Genomic DNA, 20,136 nt, shown 5'->3' with positions numbered 1-20,136 from the left:
CGTTAGGGCCTTCTGTATGCATTATCCCATTTAATCCTTGGAACCAGCCTATGGGATAATTCTCAGTGACTTCATTTCAAAGCTAAGGAAGCCGAGGCTCAAGACCTTCAGGAATCAAAAGTCAAGTTTGGAATTTGGATTTCCCAGACTCCAAGTCTCAGTTTTATTTTTGACCCCACTATACTGTCTCAAATCCTTTACTGGGAAAAGACCTGGGGTTGCCCAGACGTCTGTCATGCAGAGAGGTGTAGGGATTTTGCTCCACATGACTACAGCCGTCTTGGTCTTGTCCACCTCGTTCCCTTCCAGGTGACCCTGGCATGTATCCAAAGCCCTACAGGACAAGTGAAGTCACTGAGACTGTCACTGAGTGTGCTATACTACCTGCACATGCGCAGCCTGTTTGTTAACTGATACATGCTCATGGCTTTCAAGAATGGCCAGGTACCCTCTGGTTGGCCCCAGCCCATCTCTGCTCCTTTTGCCTATAAAGCCCTTTGTCCTTCCTTGATATGCAGGAATACACCTGTCTTACTGCCCCCCAAGGCACATTTCTGCCAAGTCCCCAGTAAATCACACCTTGTGCACACCTGGGGCTGTCTATCTCTTTCTCTGGTCTCACTGTGGAATCATTTGGGGTCCAGTTTTCACACGTAGGGGCCATGCTTTTCCAAAACAGGTGGTCAGACTAGCTTAAAAATTCAGAAGGGCTGAAGAAGGGCTACCGCTGTGTTGATGGTTCTCCTGGCGCTGTCCCCAGGCAAGGAGGACACATAGGGTCCACCTTCTACTGTGGACAGGTGAGTGGAGGAGAGAGAAGGGGAAGCCATCAGCCCTTCCTCCCTCCTCTCCAGGTCCTGATGCAGGTTCTGCTCCTGCTGCTGCTGCTGATGCCACCTACTGCCACACAAACTGCCACCCAACTAACAACTCTGAGCACTCACGCACACCCTAATGTACCCAACAGTATCTAAGTCTTCTGCAACACACTGAAATAGGTATGATTGTTTCTTTTTTTTTAGGGGGGGTACTGGGGATTGAACTCAGGGGCACTTGGCCACTGAGCCACATCCCCAGCCCTATTTTGTATTTTATTTAGAGACAGGGTCTCACTGAGTTGCTTAGTGCCTTGCCATTGCTGAGGCTGGCTTTGAACTCGAGATCCTCCTGCCTCAGCCTCCCAAGCTGCTGAGATTTCAGGCCTGCACTACTGTGCCTGGGAGGCATGGTTGTTTCTATGTCATGACATTAAGGCTAGAGAGGGTCAAATATGAGAGACTGACAGGGATGGTAACTGTACCCATGTTATTCTCAGTGATTCTCAACTCTTGCAGTTCCCCTGTCCCCACCCTGGGTGATTGTTTTGTTACATCTGGGTGGAGTACGTGTGCTACTGATATCTCTAAGGGACAGGTCAGGGGTGCTGCTCAACATCTCAGGAGGCACAGGATGGATCTATCTCTCTGGAATATTTTGGCCCACTGCCAGTTATGGTAAAGTGCAGAACCCTGACCTCGACTTCAGAAGCCCCCACTGCTGACATCCTGCTCTGGGCCCTTTACCTCCTCAGCATGTGGTAGGTTTGCAGGTTTCTGGGTTGTGTTGAGTAAATGTTTATTTAAAGTTTACTAAGCACAGAAAACGCCTTGCCTCATGCCTTGAAGAACAGGAGAACAGCTTGAAAGTTAAAAATTCATTTTTGATTCACTTTTGACAATGAGATGACTTTTGTGACAAGATTCTGGGAAAAGCCAAGACCAAATCCACCTGTTTATTCTGTTCAAGGGTGCTTTTTTTTTAGATGAAAATTGAGAAGGCTAGAGGTGAGGCCTAGTGAAATATTCATGACCCTCATCTAATTTCTAATTCAATTAAAAGGTGCTAATGTAGTTAACTGTGACAACAATTATTTTTGTTAATGAATACATTTAAATGCTTAACAGCAGAGGTGATAAGGAGTGCCAAGAAGACCCAGCCACAAACTTGAATTTCAAATTGGCTTCAGAAGTTTAAAGTTTGTTTTCACAAAGCTTGTAAGCCAAATTCCGAATTTGCAAAATGGATGTTTTCAGGATTAGCTATTCAGTTTCAACAGGAGTCTCCCATTTTCTGAAGGATTCAAGATGGGATTCTTTTAAAGTGCAAGTTCTTCAATTGCATTTGAAATAGGATTTGATTTATAAAAATTCAAATTATACTGACTTTGCAAGATTCCAAGGACAGAAACTGGGCAAGTACCAGCACTGGTTGCTGAGCATGTCACAAGACTGTTGCAGAAATGAGAGGTTATGTTCTGGAAGCCCTTTTAAAGAGGAATTTTATGGCATCTCTTTTTTTTTAAAGAGAGAGTGAGAGAGAGAGAGGGGGAGACAGAGAGAGAGAGAATTTTTAACATTTATTTATTTTTTCTTAGTTCTTGGCGGACACTACATCTTTGTATGTGGTGCTGAGGATCGAACCCGGGCCGCACGGACGCCAGGTGAGCGCGCTACCGCTTGAGCCACATCCCCAGCCCCTTATGGCATCTCTTCCTAAAATTTCATTTGGTCCTGTAGGGTATCTGGGTGCATCTCAGTGACATGTTGGAGCTGGTATACCAGATGTTTAGACTTCGTCTCTAGTCCTTACATGGCATTTAAACCATGTACCTGATATTGTCTCATTTTAAACAGAGCCATAAAAATGTGAAATTGCCTATTTTGAATTTTACAGTGTTTGCATGACTTTTAAAGATGGATTTCTGGCTTCTGGATGAAAAATGTCTTTTTCTTGAAGCTCTTGGGTCTGGCTTTCTCTGTTTTGTTAGCAGTTAATAGCCACAGTGTTGGGGACACCTTCTTTGTAGCCAGAAAACCTAGTTTTAACACAAATCCTGCCACTCACAAGTGGCAGTTATTTCACCAGTTGGAACCATTTTTTTTTCATCTATGAAGAGAGAGCTGTAATATCTTGCAACCTTGTCAGGGTATTGGAACAGGTCAGAGTGATAATAGATTATAAGAGTTAGGAGCATCTTGACACATACTTGCTCAACACACATCACTGGTGGGAGTGGGAGTGGGAGTGGGAGTCATTGCTGTTGTGGTTGAGTCCCAACATACTTTCATTTCAACACCCCCCCCTAGTAGGTGAGAGTGGTGATGTCATTCCTATTTTACTGATAAGGACACTGAGACTCAAAGAAGCTTGGCTACTTGCCCAGAGTCATGCGATTGGTAAGGGGTGGCATTATTATCACTCTTGCTTCCTACAAGATTCACTCATTCCTATCTTTACCCAATGGCTGAGTCTCTTAAGATATTGCAGACAACAGGACGAGAAGGTGGCAGAGACACATCTACCAGAACTGCCTTTGAAGATGTTTAGAGAAAGATTGGAAGTACTAGTTTCTATATGTGTAGACCCCACTCAAAACATAAAGACCTTTTAGATTTTAAGGTAACTGTTCCTAAATCCAACCCTTCCAAGGCTTGTTAAGAACTGAAAGTGCTAAGTTCAGTTAGCAATGGAGAGATAAGAGATGGGGCAAAGACTTGAGTATTTGGTGACACTGATTCTGTAAGATAAATGAGCAGAGGGCTTCTGGTTTATACCCTGAGAATACCAGGAGTACCAGAGCTTCTTCTAGGGATCCCAGGGAAGAGAAAGCTACATGATGTTTGTGTTGATCAGCTTTTTGTTGCTGAGACCAAAGTATCTGACACAAACAACTTAGAAGGAGAAAATTTCTATTTTGGCTCCACTTGCTCCACTGTCTTGGGCCTGAGTGAAGCAGAACATCATGGCAGAAGGGTGTAGTGTAGACAAGCTTTCATCTATGGTTGCCAGGAAATGGGGGAGGGAGGGTCAGAGAGAGGGAGGGAGAGAAGGAAAGAAGGGACCAGGGATAGGAGACAGTCCACAAGGGGCAAACTCAGGTGACCTGCTTCCTCCAATCATGCCGGCCTGCCTATCATTTCTACACCTCCCAGTGTGCATTAAGCCATCAGCAGGTTAGGTTATGGTGAAGTCAGCACTTCCATGCTCCAGTCCATTCCTAAAACCCCACCTCTGGGGTGTCCAACAGTGTCTGGCTAGAACTCCAGACAGGAATGCTGGTGGGTGTCGTGGACATGGCCAAAGAGACCCTCAAGAGACACGAGATGAAGAATTCTGCCAAAGCAATCCATGGAGGAGAGAGATTTAAAAGACATTCAAATCTCACCCACCCACTAACCTGGAAAAGAGTAGCTGGATGAAAGAAACCAGTCACTAAAGATCTCATTCCATGGTGGAATTCATATGAAAAGTCCAGAGCAGGGAGATGTGTATAGTCAGGAAGAGACGAGTGGTGGTTTAAGGATGGGGAGAGGAGGGTGGCAGCTACAGGTTGCAAGACAGGGTGATGAAAATGTTCTAAAATCAACTGCGGTGATGGTTGCAAGGGTCTGCAGATGAACTAAAAACCCTTAAGATTTGCAAATTATGTGGCAGGTGAATTATATCTCAATAGAACTGCTTTAAAAAAAAAACTCACCAGCCCACCTGGGCAAGCCATTACCTAGGCCAAGTGTTTGTTCTCAAAGTCCTTCTCAAATTCTTCTATGGTCTTGTTTCTCATCCCACCCAATCCTAGACAAGTTGGTGTTATCCATATGGTTCCCGAGTACATCATCATCATCATAAATATCTTGGAAGCTGAAGAGTCTTTTTTTTTTTTATGGAGCATGCTGATTTTCTGATCACCCTGATTTGCTTTTGTGTATTCCAGTTATACATTTGAAGGAAATTTATACACCAGCAAACATCTGCTCTCATACTTTGAGCCCACTCTGGGGCTCTTGGGAAGGGGGGAGGAAATCACGTCAGTGTTCTGTTGAACTCCCCACTGGGCGTCCTTATGGTCCCCAGAAGCTCATTCCCTAGCAAAATCCAGGTGTGACCCCCCCAGTTTACCTAGCCCCTCTGAGCCTGTTCTTACATCCACAGAGAGGAGGAACTTATGATACCTGTTGGGTCGTTGTGTAAATGAAATAAGAAGATGTCTATAAATCACTTATCCCAACATGTGGCAGGCACTCTGACATCAAAGCCATTTATCACCATTGCTATGATCGCATTACAGTAGATCCCTGTGAGTGTGCCTTGGAAGGTCAAACTTTCCCATCCTATTAGGAACCCTATCCTGGAAATCACCCTAAATATACCCATCTTCCTGTGGTTTCCTCTTACCTTGAAGAGATTACCATTCTAGCTTGGCCCAGTATTGGGGTCATAGGAATTTATATGTGGCCAAGACCCCTCTGGTGCTGGAATAGTCACTGGAGAGATGCATCTATTTAGAGTTTGCAGACCCATGGACCACTGGGTAGCCAAAAGTGGTTCTTTCTATAATTTCTTTATCTTTGCATTTAGATGGTGATTTTAGAGAGCACCAAGTGAGAGATCTCAAACTGGGGACCCACCACTGTGTCTGTGTCTGTGTGTGAGCTTGTTGTCTACATCTGGACAAGTCGGATTTCACTTCTTGTCTGGATCTGGGAAGCCTCTGGAGAGATGGAGCACGTAGTTCTGCATGGCAACTACCAGCTAGAACTGAGAAGCAGCTGCCCGCCTCTAAAAGGGCTGCCCCTGCATCAGTGCCCACTGCTGCCCTTCTGCATGACTTATTTATGTTGCCTGTCTGGTGTCTGGATGCATTTAGTTCGATGATCCCCAGACTAAGCCTTTGTGAGCCTCAGGAATGAATTGCTCATACTAGAAGAGAGATCAGCAGGCCTTGTTGGTATCCCTAGAAAACTCACAGTCTGTAAGGCTCAGTAAAGGGATAAAGAAAGGCACTTCATCCAGAAAGTCTTAGGAAAAAGACTCCAGCTAGGATTGCACACTGGCTCCAACCCCATTCCAGGGTTCATGGGGGTTAACTCCCCAGGGGGAACCTGGCTGCAGCTCTCAGGCCCTCCTCCCATCCTGCCCAGAAACACACCAGCTCATATTCTAGAATCTCTGACAGAAGCACAAATGAGGTTTATGAACCATTAACCTTAGGTCAGTTTTCCAAAGTCTCCAAAAGCATTTTAAAACAATTTCTTTGCTTCACTGGAAACAGATTGTACATCAGCACAATTAGTTAGATGCTCGAGGTGAGACATTTCACCAAGATGGACGATGCGTGCCCACCCTAGATTCTTTCTGGGGAAGGAGGAAGTGCTTTTCTCACATCCACCCAACCCTGCAGTGTCATGGTCATTTCTAAGCAAGGAATCTTTGCATTTTCCAAGCTCCTTAATTTTGATTGTTATGAGGTATGACTCCTGATATTTTTCTGTGCTTGTAGGGAGGACAACTCAGAGGAAATGTATTCACAGGTTAGGAGAAAGATTCCCTTAATTCCCTTTGGTTCTCTTGAAAGTTTCTTTTAGGAATTTGAATTCTCTGTGGCTTTGTATCAGCAGATTAAAAAAGAGTTGCTGCTGTGATTTGCAGGTGGTTTGAGGGTGTCCTCCACGCCCTGGGGTCCATGGGTCAGAAGCTAGGTATTCAGCATGGTGATGTGGGGAGGTGGTGGAGCCTTTAAGGGGAGGAGCCCAGTGGGAGGTGCCTGAGTTAGGGAGAGTGCTGCCCTCAGAAAGACGTCATGTGGTTCTCATGGAACCCTGGTTGGTTCTAGTGAGAAGGTTGTTTATAAGAGAGTAAGAATGCCCTTCCCCACTCTCTGGCTTCCTGTCTCACCATGAACTCTCTCTCTGTCTTGTATGCACTACCATCATGATGTTATCACCGAGATGGAGATGTGATGCAGCCAGAGGGGACCCTCACCAGAGCCAGAGCCATGCTTTATATTTTCTGCTTCCAAAACTGTGAGCTCAATAAACCTTTTTTCATCATAAATCACCCAGCCTCTACTGTTTTATTGTAGCAATGGAAAATTGATAATAGGGCTACTGGGCTGGGCATGTGACATGTGTGTGTTGAAAAATTATCCACTTCTTAATTCTAAGGGTTCTCAGAGTAGGAGACAATGGTCAGAGGCCAGTGTGGAAGGAAACGTCCCTCTTATCCCAGCTTTGCTATTACCATGCTGTGAGGCTGGGCTTCAGATTTCCTTTCCAACCCTGACATCCTATGATTTCTTATAAAACTAACTCCGTAGACATAAACCTCTTAAGGAATCAGGTTACAACTTTCCATTCAAGATGGCTGACTGAGTATATCTTGACAGAAGAAATATAAGAGCAGTAATAAATCAACAGCAACACCAGGAAGGGGGGACATTGCCACCAGCAAGCCAGAAATCTTGAGAAATGTGCAGAATGGATAAAATATAGGACCTCAGAGGAACAGTGATTCCTTAGCCACCTCCAGGGAACCGTAACCCCAAGGAGCTGGAAGGGGAGACACTTGGAGGCTGAGCTCTTGGAACAGAACCCTGGAGAAGAGGCCAGGTGGAGGCCCACAGGCTGGGAGAAGCCAGGGCCCAGGGAGAGTCAGAGGAAGTGAGAGAGAGAAAAGGGAGGTGGAGTCCCCCTTCAGGAGAGAGGCCATCTCTGGCTCTCACTGCTGGGTTCTCTATGTAAAGTTGGGGCTCGAGTTAGGGCGCAAAGAGAATGGCAGGAACCCTAGCAGAACCCGGCTGAGACAGAATAAAGACTTGGCCAGGTTTTATCACACCTCTTCTCCACTCAGAGCAGCCACGTCTTCTGTTCACTGTCTGGATGACAGTGACCATCACGTAGTTGGAGAAAAGCATTTCAGCTGCCAACGAATCCATCTAGACCAGCACTTCACAGCAGAGCAGACCGGTGACAGAAATGCTCCGTTTTTCTGCACTGCCCAGGGCTGTGTCCTCTGGCCACCATGGCCTCTGAGCACTAGAAATGTGGCCAGTGCAATGGGGGGACTGTATTTTAACTTCATTCATTTAACTTTAACAAGTTTGTATGGAAATGAAGGTAGCCAGATGTAGCTAGCAGTTAGTTAAAACAGCTACCATATTGGACAGCATAGGCCCATCCTCTCCTTTATAATAAAAGCCACCCCACCCAAAACAGTTGAGGAAAACTGAATAACATGAAAGAGGGACAGGAAGCCAAATGCACTGTGATCCGAAGCCCTGACGAGACCTAATGTGGGAAACAGAAGATGACTTCAAAGAATGTTAATTAGTACCGTCAGATCTAAGAGGATGCATCATTGGCACGCAATCCTACAGGAATTAATAAGAACACTTTAATAATATAAGAAACCTTGGAAATTAAAATATGATTGACAACATTAAAAAAAGTAGAATGACTGAATGACAGAATTAAAAATTAAGTAAAAGAATTGACTTCACTATCCGGAATAGCTGGCCAATGATATTCTCTTAATCCATGGAGCAATAACACAAAAATTAGAACAGAGAAGCTGACACATGAAGGTCAGGTGCAAGAAACCCAAACTCATCAAGGAGGGATTCTAGAGAGAACTGAACTGAGGAGAAGCCAAAGAAATAATAAGGGGAAATGCAAATAACTGTGCATGAGGTAAACTTTCAATGATGTTATTAAATTAAGGGTTAATAAAGTCTGAAAAGCATGGCATAGAATTAAATCCATGCATAAACCAGGCACGATGGCAAACGCCTGTAATTCCAGTGGTATTGGAGGCTGAGGCAGGAGGACCTTGAGTTCAAAATCAGCCTCCATAACTTAGCAAGGCCCTAAGCAACGTAGTAAGACCTTGTCTCAAAATTTTCAAAAGGGTTGGGGATATGGCTGGGTGGTTAAGTGTCCCTGGGTTCAATCCCAGATATTCCCAAAAAAAGAAGACGATGACAGACTACCTGATCAATGAACTAAACTGTAAAATGGGGAACACTTAAGAAAGTAGGGAAAATACATTAAGATGATAGAAATAACACTAACCTACAAAGATTATAGTAAACCACTCCTTCTGATAAAACACAAACACTATTAGGATCTTTAAAAGGGAAATGTACCTACTCTGCTTAGCAGACAGGTCAGAAACAAAGGTTGGGAAAAAGCTATAAATGTTGAATTAGATTGGCAGTTATCTTTCCTAAGAAAAGATTTTCTTTTCTTAAAGATTATATGTCCCACTATATTTTATTCTTGCTCTATTAAAACACTCTTGTTTTATTAAATGTTAACCTTAGGTCAGTTGCTAAATTATTTTGAAAATTTTACTCTTGTTGAAAAAAAATTTGAAGTCTAGCCTCAGGTACATTTTAGTTAGAATGATAAGATATCAAGCTCATGTCAGGAATTTTTAAAATGATAAAACTACTAGTTTTAGATTATGTTTGAGGCCCATAATCACTTTATCCCAATTTTTCATATTGCTGTATCTATGTTTGGGGTATTATGAAAGTCAAACTTAGTAGCTGGAAAGAATTCAAATGAGAAAAAGTTTTTATAAAACATACACACAGCCAATCAGCTCTTGAGATTCTGAAATGGTCCTGAGCATGAGCTCTTCTTACTGAACACTTGGGACACCCATTTCTCTCTCTAGAAAGACTTCTTGAAACATCCGCTGTATCCATCTACTTTTCCTGAAGGTCTGATATTACGCCAATGTCTTCCTACAAACATCCATGTTTAAAACAACAATTCTGTAGAATACTCTAGAATGCCAAAATTAATTACACACTTCATCTAATGACACCCTTTGAGATGAGGAAATCTAGATTGGGAGAGAGCAAGAGGCCTGTCCCAGGTCACACCATGAGTTTCTGGCAAATTCAAGATTAAAACCTCAGTGTAGAAAACCTTTGTTTGTTTGTTTGTTTGTTTGTTTTGTTTTGTTTCAGGTAATAGAAAAACATTGCCCAACCAGCTGAACCTCTCCTCATCAAATTATCTTTACGTCTCATTGGCTCAGCTGGAATCACGTGACCATCCCTGAGCCAATCACGGTGACCATGGCAATGCATCCTCTGATGAGTCCTATCTGACCCACAGGACCATCTGTAAGACAGCAAGTGGATTCAACTCCACCCAAAGTCTATGAATTAAGAGTTGGGGAGGAAAGTTTGACCATGAAACTGTGGTTCCCCTAAATAGGAAAAGGGTCTATGTTTGCTGAGTGTCCAGGTGGAGTCTCCTCTCCTGGTCTGGTAATTTCTGGATGCCTCACCACAAAATGTGTTCATTTCTCCTTCACCCTGGTGCTCCCTGTTCCTAGCCCTTGTCTTCCTGTGTTGGGGCAGAAGCAACCAGGTGGGAGAAGCTGGAGGTGGGGGAGGGGCATTCTTGCTTTGCTTTTATTTTCAGTGCTTCCTGAAGGGCAGAATTGAAGGATCACAGGTAACCAGCTATTGTTCGCTGTTCTGTCGTCATCTATTGAAATTCCAAATCAGCAAAAGCAGCTGCCTTCTAGAGTGACAATCCTTGGATAAATTAAAGCCTTCCTTGTTTCTGAGCACTGACCTCGTTCCCATCATTGATTGTGAAAAATCAATGGAGAATATGGAAATGGTGATCATATTATCAACTCTGTCAAAATTGGCCAGAGTATTCCATTCAGGCTGATGTTAATGTAGCTGCTGGTGCTTATGGGATAGTCTTTAGGAGCATCAGAGTCAGATCAGAAGGGAAGGGGAGGGAGCCCCATCTTTCTTGACTTTTGGAATGTAGTGGAGAATATGGCACCTGGGGTGATAATCTCAGCCCTACCTACTTTCAACATTGGCTGCCTACGGTGACAAATTCAGACAGCAGCCTGTCCTACAGATATTGCTCATGACACAAGCCAGTCTTGGAGCACACTTTAGGAAGCCACATACAAAGGTGGCAACAGGTATCCTGGCCTCTCTTGGCTTTGGGGTGGTAGCAGGAGACCTCTGTGTTTGTGATTGTTCAACACCCAGGACCTCCTCCTGGAAAAAGACACCCTCCCTCGTCACATTCCTAAAGGATTTATGTTTTCCTGGCTATAGCCAGGTATTGTTTTGTTTCCTTTTTTGCTTCTTTTAAAAAAATTTGGTTTTCAATGGCAAAATAATAATTATATCTATTTATAGAGTACAATGTGATGTTTCAATACATACATTTATTGTGGAATGATCAAAAACAGGTACCAGGGATTGATCTCAGGTGCACTTAACACTGAACCATATTCCTAGGCCTTTTTTATTAGAGACGGGGACTCTCTATGTTGCTGAGGCTGGCCTTGAAATGCTGATCCTCCTGTCTCAGCCTCCTGAGCCGCTGGGATTATAGGTATACACCACTGCACCTGGCTCCTATTGATATTTCTAATCCTAAATCAAGACTTAGGAATTTTCACTTAAGCTTGTCTCTCTTGTGTCAATATGTCTCCTCTTTCATTCCAAGAAACCTGGTTTTCAAGGCCTTCAGGGATGGTATAATTAGACCATACCCTAATTTCTCACTCATTGTAGCCGATTTTGAACACACAGTAGTCTCTGAATTATAAAAACACCGCCTCCATTATTATTAATGAAAACATCTAAGAAGTTTTGGTGTATGCTGTTCCCATTCTTCTTCTTTGTTGCAAGTTAATTAAGATAAATTGACATACAGCAAAAGTCACCCATTTGAGGTATACACATCAGTGAAATCATACAGATTTTCAAAGACCCTGATTGTCAATATTTGTGCCATTCGTGCATTGCCAGAGCACACAGCCCTTGCCTAACATTGTGTCCGCTTGCCTGTCCCTATTTTGTCTTGATTCTTAGTATTTATTTAATGCTCATTTGTAGTCATGTGTCATTGACACATTAGCTTTTTAAGTGGTCTGAACCTCATTCCACCACAGAAGGCTCTGGAAGGCGATGGACATATTTCTTGAGTTCTTGTGCTTCGATTAATGTGTCTGTGCCCTTTGGACTCAAAAATCAATTTTTTTTCTGGGTATAAAATCTGGGTATCACCCCTCTCTCCTTGAGTTCCTTAAATATATGACTCCTCCAATTCTGGCACGAAGCACGGCTTTCACTGCCAGCTAATAGTCTAGTTTTCCTTCTCTCCACGCACATGCTCTTTTTTGCTTGTTGCTGGGATTGTTCAAGTCCCCTGTTACCCCCAAATGTGCCTTGATGCTGCTCACCTTTTACAGACCCTGCACCCTTTTACCATGAGCTTTCAAATGGTCTTTTAATTTCACAAATGTTTTAGGGTATCCTCTTTGCTTTATTCCTATTGTATGTATTTACTTAAATTTATTTTTAATGAATACGTAAGTGCATTAGTGTTATGGTCTAGACATGAGGTGTCCCCCAAAAGCTCATGTGTGAGACAAGGCAAGGAGGTTTAGAGGTGAAATAATTGGGTTATAGGAGCCTCAACCCAATCAGTGCCTGAGTGCTCTGAGAGCTTAACTGAGTGATAACTGTGGGCAGAGGGTGTGGAAGGAGGAGGGTCATGGGGTGCACTTTTGGGTATATATATTTTGTCCTGGGGAGTGGAGTTGTATGTGTCTGTCTGTCTGTCTCTCTCCCTGTCTCCCCTGTCCTCTTCCTAATGGTCACACCCTCAGCCACTTTCTTCCTCCAAGCCCCTCTGCCATTAAGTTCCACCTCACCTCAAGCTCAGCGAGATGGAGTGGGCCATCTATGGACTGAGATCTCCGAGCCCTTGAGCCCCAGATAAACTTTTCCTCCTCTAAAATTGAGCTTGTCAGGCCCTTTGTCACAGCAGCACAAGAGCTGACTCCAACAATCAGCTTTTATTTTCTGTTCCCTGCTTCGATTTTCATCTTCAGAAATTCCTTCTGCCCGTGCATTCAGTATTCTGGGCCCGATTTCACTCTCTCAATCTTCTTTCTGCACTTCTTTTCTCATAGTTTATTTTTTTTTCAAAATTGTGCTGAACCGTACGAAACATAAATGACCATTTGACTGTGTTAAAGTGCAGAGTTTCATGGCATCAAGTACTTCCAGACTATTGTTCAGCCACCACCATCATCCATCACCAGAACATCTGTCACCTTGTAAAACGGAGACTCTGCGAATATAACAGCAAGTCCTCAGTCCCTGCTCCCCCAACCCCGCACCTCTGTGCTGCTTTCCTTCCCTACAAATTGGTACCTTATCATATGGGTGGAATGATATAACCTCCTCCCTCAGTGGCCAGCGGATTTCATTTAGCAGAACGCCGTCATGTTCCATCCAGGTTGTTGCGTGTCTCAGAATTTCTTTGCTTTTAAGGCTGAGTAAAATTCCACTGTGGGCACACACTCATTCTGTGTATCTGCTCACGTCTGAGTAGTCACTGGGGTCGCTTTCTTGTTGTGAACAGAGTGCTGCAAACACAGGTGCACGATTATCTGTGTTCTTTGTTTCTTTTTGGCTTTGTAACTTTTCTGATTTTTTTTTTGCCTTTCATTTCCTTAGCCCTGTTCCTTTGTCCTTTCTAGCTGGCTCTCTTGGGTTCTCTTTTTCTGAAGTCCATCAGACTCTGTCCCCACCATTTCCTCTTCTCCTTCCCCCAGCTCATCAGATACAACATGGATCTCTAATCTATTGGTGATTTGGCCCACCCTATTATATTTTGGGGCTTGGGAGGTATTTTTAGTTTAGTTTTTTTTTTTAATTTTATTTTAATGTCATCCACGTTTTTATTTTCTTATTTAGTTCTGCCTTGGTCTAGGAATGTAGCTTCCCTGGCTTCCATCTTTAAGAGCCTCTCAGGATTGTTAGTCTGCTTCTCTTATGTTTTGACCATGGCCTTCTTTCCTTGTGTGTCTAGACATTTACACATGTGTGCTGCTCATTTTCCTCTGAAGTGGATTCGCTCTAGTCCCTGAGGCTGGGGGAAGGTACCTTCTTCCTGGGAGCATTTCACTGGCTTCCTCTGGACTAATTCATGATGTGGACTCCAGACTCTGTTGTGGGTCAGTTTGGCATGTAACTCCTTTGAAATCACAGGGGTTTTCAGAGGAGACGTTTTTCTTCCCACTTTGCTCAGTGCTGAAGACTTCTTGTAGACTCTGGGAACGGGAGCCTATATTGTTGGCTCATCTTCACACCAACATTTTAACTCTCGTGGTCCTGTATGTTTTAGGGTCTTGCATTTAACTTCCTACTTTGAGAAGACCCGAGGCTTGGCATTTTTTTTCCTTGTGCCCATGAGGCTGTGAAAACTGCAACCTAAGTTCATCAGTTTTGGGGAAATGCTTTCAGCATAAAAGTGGCTTAATGTTCTGCTCACCATTTTGGATTTCAGCTTTCCTTTGGATTTGAGACTGATAATCGCCTACCATTAACAGTTTCAGCTTGGAAATTTTGTCTTCCATCTGACCCCAAATGGAAGTCCTAAATGACCTTCTATGTGCCATATTTTGTAGAAATATTGTCATACTCTGCACTCAGAATAGGACTTATTCCCCTTTCTTTCAATCACAGATGCTTCTTGACTTAGGATGGGGTTGTGCACTGATAAACCCATCCTAAATTGAAGGTACTGCAGGTCAAACTGCCTTTGATACAAAACCTACGGAACATCCCAGGTTGGCAATAGTGCCGGGTGTCCTATTACCTTCTCTCCCTCTTGAGTGCAGAGCTGATGGGGAATTACAGCTCACTGCTTCTGCTCAGCACCAGGGAAAACAGTTGTATCTCATGTTGCTAGACTGGAATAGATCATACTTTTATGCACATTTTTCTACTGAATATCACTTTTACAGCAAGATAAAGTTGAAAAATTATACGCCAAACTCTTGTTATGTCAGGGGCCTTCTGTAGATATCAGGTGTCATGCTGTGTAAGGTGGAGCTTCCCCAGGTTGGTACCCAATACAAGCACGGGAACCTGAGGGCATCTAACAAGGCTCACAGAATCCGGAGCCAACCCCAGTGTTCCACATACTGCAGGCCATGTTGGAAGGGCATTCCTTGCCTTTCTCTACTGCATCTAGGCACTGGCTACAGGAGGCTCACCTCCATGTCTGAGCTGAGGTGAGTGCATTTTTTCCTAGGGGACATATCATGGACAGGGCAAGGGGCTTGAGATCAGACTGCCCAGGTTGGAATCCTGGCTTCTCTTTCTTATCAATTCACGATCTTGATCTCTCAAATACACTGCTTTCTTTTCCAGAGGGGATAAAAATAGCAAGTACCTTCTTGGAATGTTCTAGGGACTGTGCCTGATAAAGTGATTAACACACTGTCAGGATTGTTTATAATCCCTCGGACACAATAGCTGTAAACTTAATATCCTCAGAGGGAAACATTTTATGGCTTTTCTTTTTCTTCTGGAATTGTACCACACCTACCCCTCTTGTCTTCTTCCGGAGGGAGAGCTCTTGTTTAGCATTATCACTCTTTGCCGTAATATTAATGCTGAACCAAAGGTTTAGAGTTGAGTTGGGAAAACAATTGGAGGACAGAGGATTTTCTGAGTGAATGGAGGAGGTGAACTGATGGGACACGGAGCCACCCTGCAGGGACCAAGTTCTGCTGCCCATGGAGACGATGGTGCTGAAGAGAAAAGAGAAAGATGAGGCTGAACAGAGGCAGGGAGAGGGGTGACGGGCTTGGAACAGCCCTGGGCACCTGAGAGCCTGAGTCCTGGTTGATGAGCAGTGGAGTATTTGGGTAGTGAAGTTCCATATTTACTGTTCTATTGATTGCAAGACGTCTGCAAACAGCAGGATTGCGTGGACTGCAGGGAGCTGACCTCTGAGTTTGTAAGTTCATTTTCAGAGTTCTTGAAGTTTTCTTTTGCTTCTCACAGTTCTTTTTTTACTTTACCATGAAGACCCAGAGTTCTCTTGGCAGCACTCTGAAGAGAGTCCTGAAAAACCAGCTAAGCTCGTCTGAGTCTTGCCTTCCCTCCCCATCAAAATGCATCTGTCCTGGGATCTGTTCTTTCTGAATTTTCTCTGCCTTGCTAATGTGGCATCACATCCATTCTAAAATGGGGTTCACCAAAGGATCCATCTCCTCTCCATCTAGAAACATTCCCATGAGGGTTACCAAGAAAGCTCATTGCTTAAGACCAGGATGACATACTGAATCTATCCAATATGGCAGACCCAAGCTAGTCTGGTGAGGATGCAGAGAAAGTGGATTACTCAGACATCAATGATAGGATCATTAATGCAATAGCCACCCCCCAAAAAAACCAGTCTAGCAATTTCCTCAAACACTAAATATCAACTACCTCACAAACCAGCAATTGCATTCCTTGGCATTAGTCTGAATAAATGAAAACTTAGGTTCATATAAAAACCTACAAACAAATGTTTATAGCACTTTTATCCATATATCCAAACTGGAAACAACTCAGATGTCCTTCAATAGTTCAATCATTACTTAGAGTGGAGTGAACCCATAGCATGGAATACTACTCATTATTGAAAAGGAAAAACTAGTTTGGTGCATGCACCAACTTGGATGAATCTCTAGAAATCTATGCTGAGTGAAAAAAGGTTGCATGCAGTGGGGTTCCACTTAAATAACATTTTTGAAATGGACAGATTCTAGATATGGGAATATATTAGTGGTAGTGAGGAGCTGGGTGGGGAGAGAAGTGGGCATGATTACGCAGAGATCCTTGTGTTGATGGGCATGTTAAGGATCTGGATGGTATTTATGTGTTTACTGGTTGTGATGCTGTGTTAAGAGTTTTGCAATATATTATCATTGGGAGGAAACTGGATAAAGGGCATAGGGGATTTCTCTATTATTTCTTGCAACTTCATATGACTCTTTAATTATCTAAAATTAGAAAGCTTAATTGAAATACTAATGTACATCAACTACTAAGAACAGTGATCGAGACAAGGCCACCGGTATATAAGCATTTATTATTAATAGTGACCATGGATCAATTTGTAAATCCCGTTTGGTTCGAGTCCCACTAAATGATATGAAGTGAAATTTCTCTCTCTTTGGGCTGACGGTGATGGCCAGGCAGGCCAGCCCCTGTAGCAGCACCTGGAGGAAGCTCTCTGCTATTCTCAAATTTCCCTGTCTCAGGGTCAGAGAGAGCTCAGCCCATCCACTCAGCTCCTTCTTGGCCTTTGGGTGACTCTGCACACTGTTCTGGTCCAACACTGCCTTCATCACAGATCTCAAAGGCTCATCTGGCCTCTGGAAAAGAAATCTCATTAGTTGTCTCAGGAAGGATCTTGACCTTCCTGGAATACAAATAACAGATAGCTTAGACTTGCAGATGGAGAATGCTTCAGTTTAGACATGAGTTGTCCTCCAAAAGCTCATGTGTGAGACGATGCAAGAGAGTTAAGAGGTGATGTGACTGGGAATGAGAGCCTTAATGGAATCAGTACATTAATCCACTGTCGGGATCTACTGGGCACACCTGAGGACAGGTGGGGTGGGCTGGAGGAGGCAGGTCACTGGGACATGCCTTTGGGGCTCATCTTTTGTCCCTTGTGAGTGATGTTTGCTTTGGAGCAAGTGGTTCTCCGTGAGGGTGAGGCCACCGCCTAGGGTTGGGGACATTTGAAAGCACTGCCAGAATTTTGTTTGTCCGAATGGAAATGGGTCCTCACATCGACCTCAGTTGTCTGGAACACAGAAAAGAGTGTCTTTCTCCTCCCTGGGTGTAGCCTGACTGCACAGGGTGCTCCCCTAGCTCTCATCTTGGTCCTCACCACACTGAAACGCGATTGGGAAGCCCTGAGGTTCAGCTCTCATGAGCAGAGGGCAGTGTTGACCCCGGGCAGGACCAGGAACCAGGATGATGGCCACCTGCCTAGTGATAAGCACCATCCTCAGAGTGCCGTGGGGTAATTAGGCACATATTGCATACACTTCATGCTTGTTACATAAGTGAGGGCAGTTGCTCCCTCCAGATGCCAGATCATGCACATCTGGGATTACAGAAGCATGGGTTGGGCAGAGATCACAACTGTACAGCGCCTCACCCCTGCTGCAGGAAGGCCTCTCCTTCTGGGTTTCCATCTCCCTCTGAAAACCCAGTCCCCTAAACTCTTCTCAAAACTCACACCAGCAGGGCCTCGGCTGTCAGCTGTCGCAGCCATCCTAAATTCACACCTTCCTTTAAGGAATCACACTGAACTTTAGATTCTCACTCAGTTTAGCCTGGCCTGCCTCCAGGATCAGCAACATTTTATTCTGCTGGTGGAAAGTCACCCATGCATGTGGGCTTCCAACTCCAAGCCTGTCCAACATTCTGCCCCAGGACCTTGCTCTTCTTCTAAAGCAGTTGGAAATGAGAGTTTGAACTCCCCTAAGACCCTGAAAGGACAGATGGGGGCTCCCATGTTAGCTTGGTCACCACCTCTGTGAACTGGGCCATGCTTCTCACCGGTCTGAACTTCAAGGCCTTTAACTTTAGAATGTGGGCGTCCACACGAGCTTGGCTCATTTGTTTTAAAGTTTTAAATCCTGTATATTCAATCCCTGGTGTATGTTAGACACGTGGGAGCTAAAACCTATAATTGTTCTCATAATTCATTGGGAAATAGAGGGCAGCAAAAGTCCCATGATTATTAGTGACCCCTATAACTTTGATGTCCACTGAGGTTAACTTGTACTTCGAAATTTAAATGAGAATGGCTTAACCTCCACCCTGAATGTGCTCATTGAGCTCCTCTCATTCCTCCAGGACACTCAGAAGCATAGTAGTTACCAGCACTTAGGCTTCTCTGGTTACGCTGTGTCATGGAATTGGATCAAATGGGGGACTTGACTGTCCTATGACCACTAGTCACAAGGGTACAGTGTCAATCTTCTCACTTCCCAGATTTCCCCTGAAATGAAGTTGTGTTTTTCAAACTGTTGGTATTACCTGCAGGCAACAGAGGAGGCTTCTGTGGCAACCCCTCCAAACCCAAACTGAAGGATTAAACATACTTGCTCCTATAAACAAAGCCCTCCAGCCGTCTTACCATTGGAAACTTGTCACTGTTCCCATTTTCCCCTGGGCACCATCTTCTGTCTTTTCTTATTTCCCTCCTCTTATCTCAGTTCAACCATCCTTTTTCTCCTTCCCACCAATTTCTGCTGACCAAATAAAGCCTCCACCAAAGGAGACATCTCTTCCACAGAGGTCCTTTCCCTACATAAAATGGATCACAGCTTTTACCTGATCAAACGGGGTTCTTACACCAAGAAACTCTGTGCTTCCAAGAAAGAAACTATTTTATTTCACAACATGTAAAAACTCAGAAGGTCTAAATCAGGGCTGCCATATAGGATCTTATAAGGTGGGCACTGCACGGAGATATCTGGCTAAGAAGTTAAGTAGGAGGAAAAACTGTAGTCAGTTCTCCGCCATTCAAGCTTGGTGCTGGGAATACTCAAAAACATACTTTACCCTAAATGAGCTGCTGAAGTGGGAATAGGTTTTCCTGATTTTCTGCTAGGAGATGGAAAGGTGGTGTGGAAATTTCTTCTACTTTACCAGTCCCAAGGGAGCACCATTTTCTAATTATCCAACAGGTACTGTGTGTGTTAGCAGTGGCCTTGCTTGAAGCATTTGTAATGAAATCGGGTCTATCTCAGCTCTGAATCGAAGTCATTCAGTGTCAGCAACTGACTGGGAACAGCAGCGGGGCTGTATCATTTTGAGGGAGAGACAACTTCAGTTCTCCCCAAGCTGTCACTGGGAGGTATCATTTGCATATTAAACAGATATTTAAAATTAGTCACGCAGCAAACAATCAGAAGCTGGCTTCACAAACGCCACTCCTTTGAGGCAACAGCAGGGACTGAACATACTGCCAGGTGTGCACATCTGGGTTGCAGTGGTGTGACTTAAGCTGGAATCTGTGTCTATGACAGGTGAGCTTTTGAGGTGGAGAAGGAAAAAATGAATGGAATGGAATGGAAATCTCCTTCATGTCTACAGTGGCAGCACTTAGGATGGTACCTGCCCACCATAAAAGCTCAATAATGTGAGCTACAACTGTCATCATTCTCAGGGTGAATGCCAGGATGTTCATACGCCGACCCTGTAGCGTGGACCGTCCTTGTGGACCATGAGCATGGCGTTTTCTGATCTGATTTTCCTGACTTGATCAAAATGCATTGTGATTTACGTAGTGTCCCATTGTTTCCTGGGGCAGGCTAAGAGCTTTTATTTTATTTAATATTTCTGAGAACCTCGGCAAGTGAGGAATTGTTTAGCCCCAGGTTACCCATCAGGAAACTGAGGCAAAGGGAAGTTAAATAGGTCGGCCAAAGTCACACTTCAGG

This window comes from Ictidomys tridecemlineatus, unplaced genomic scaffold (genome assembly GCF_052094955.1).
Source record: "Ictidomys tridecemlineatus isolate mIctTri1 unplaced genomic scaffold, mIctTri1.hap1 Scaffold_252, whole genome shotgun sequence".
Taxonomy (NCBI): domain Eukaryota; kingdom Metazoa; phylum Chordata; class Mammalia; order Rodentia; family Sciuridae; genus Ictidomys; species Ictidomys tridecemlineatus.
This window is presented reverse-complemented; position numbering follows the sequence as displayed.